Below are 2,247 nucleotides of genomic sequence, written 5' to 3'. Positions count from 1 at the left end.
AAAAATTCCCATAATTGATGAAGACGAAGAAAGTCGGTTAATGTGATGCATAAAAATGAGGGATAAGGACACAATACAATCTGTCCCGATTTTGTATTACTTTTGCGGAACATGATTTCAGTTACGTCATATTTTTCTTTCCCGAAAAAGGGAAGGGGGAAAGAAAAAAAGGGAAGGGGGAAGAAAAAAGATATGGGAGAAAAGGGGGTTTTCCCCATCTCTTTTGAAGAGATTTTCTTCCCCCCTTCCCTTTTTTGGGAAAGAAAAATATGACGTAACTGAAATCATGTTCCGCAAAAGTAATACAATATCGGGACAGATTGTATTGTGTCAGGGATGAGGAAAGGAAGAGTGGGAAAGAAAACCTCTAAAAAAACGATGGATAATCCCTCATTTTTATGACGTCACATTAACAGACTTTCTTCCTCTTCAAATTGATTGAACACGACACTGCTTATTTAAAACCAACCAATCAAAATCGGGTATAGTCCCTTTCCTGGCAACGACCCTTAAGAGGTGTATTGTTGTATTTTCACAGTAGCTTTTCCCTATTTCTAGCTACTTTGAAAATACGACGAAACGCGCCTTAAGAGGCATTGCCACGAAAGGGACTATACCCCAAAAAATCTGCTTTTTTGTTCATTTAGATGCAACAAATGGCAATTAAGAAAACCTGTTTTATTTTCAGCTGTTGATGGGTGGAAAGTTTAAATTCTGGTTCTAGTCTCCTAAAAAGAAAATTAAGATTAGGTATTAACAGATCTATAGTATAGATGTATATACAGATAACTACCTCCCTCCCTTTTCCAATGATCTTTTTTGTCTGCTATTAAATTGTTTTCTGCTGCTTGGCTGTGTTAATATTCCCAACACCATTGGTTAATTTTCAATTACCCAATTGAGAGTGGGCACAAGGACATTGTGCTGGGGCGATCTATCTATCTATCTATCTATCTATCTATCTATCTATCTATCTATCTATCTATCTATCTATCTATCTATCTATCTATCTATCTATCTATCTATCTATCTATCTATGTATCTATCTATCTATCTATCTATCTATCTATCTATCTATATATCTATATATATATCTATCTATCTATCTATCTATCTATCTATGTATCTACCTACCTTGAAAGTAAGATATATATTCTCCAAGAATTAGTGTCAACAATATCTTTAACCCGAATGCTCCATTCACAGACCTAAAGTAGTAACATGATGTATGTTTGTCTGTGTGTTTGTACCGAAAGATCTCGCTAAATGCTGAACCGATTATGTTCTCCATTACAGGGTAGCTTCTCATAGGTCCTGGGAAGGTTTATAACTACTTTGGGGGAGGGTACCATGGTCCACCACTCTCCAAAGAGTTATCGCCCCTAGAAAAAAAATCCATCTCCCCCCTAAAAAAATTTAAATTAAATTTTTAAACTAAACTCAAAAAGATGGGGGTAACCCCCCTCCCCCCAAAAAAAAAAATTGTATTTGAAATCTAAAATTGAAAATTGCCACTAGTAATTAATAAGTGAAAAGGGATTCCTTAACCTAAAATAACCTATCAAAAAAAGCTACTGTGAAAATACGATGCAACGCCCCTTAACCCTTACAGATCGGGCCCCAATTCCCACCTTAACCCTTAACGGTCGGGGGGGGGGGCGTTGAACGCCCCCCCATCCGGTTTTTTCTATCTCATTTTCTGTGTGTGAAAGATAAAGAGCCCAAACTGCTTGACTTTTTAAGTATGGGTATGACACATAACTGAGAGTTGAAATTTTTTGAATATCTCCATCCTGGCGGGCACAGGATGCCAGCAAACCTGGCAGGGTCATCCAGGTAAAGAGCAAATATATTTTTTTGACTAAAACAAAGCATTTTATCATACCAAAATACTAAAAAATCCTCTAGTAGTACATCCTTATATGAAATACAGGTGTTCAAGTCACTTTCAGGTTCCAGGTATGATCCTGCAGGTTCTGATCCTCCAGGTCTCCAGAAATCTTTAAAAGGCTCCTGTGGCCGCAATTTTTGACTTAGAGACTTCAAATTTTAAACTTAAGCTTTTCTTATATGTCTACATAACGTATTAAAATTTCATGAAGATCCGCCGCCGTTTTCCCTGAGATAATAAGGGGGGCGTTGAACGCCCCCCCCCCCCCCGACTGATTAAGGTGCGGCAAGGGGCCCGACTGTAAAGGGTTAATAGATCGGGGGGGGGGGGGGCTCAAAGAGCCCCCCCCCTCTATC

The sequence above is a fragment of the Acartia tonsa genome, chromosome 15 (assembly GCF_053477335.1).
Source record: "Acartia tonsa isolate MP-2025a chromosome 15, ASM5347733v1, whole genome shotgun sequence".
NCBI lineage: Eukaryota > Metazoa > Arthropoda > Copepoda > Calanoida > Acartiidae > Acartia > Acartia tonsa.
This window is presented reverse-complemented; position numbering follows the sequence as displayed.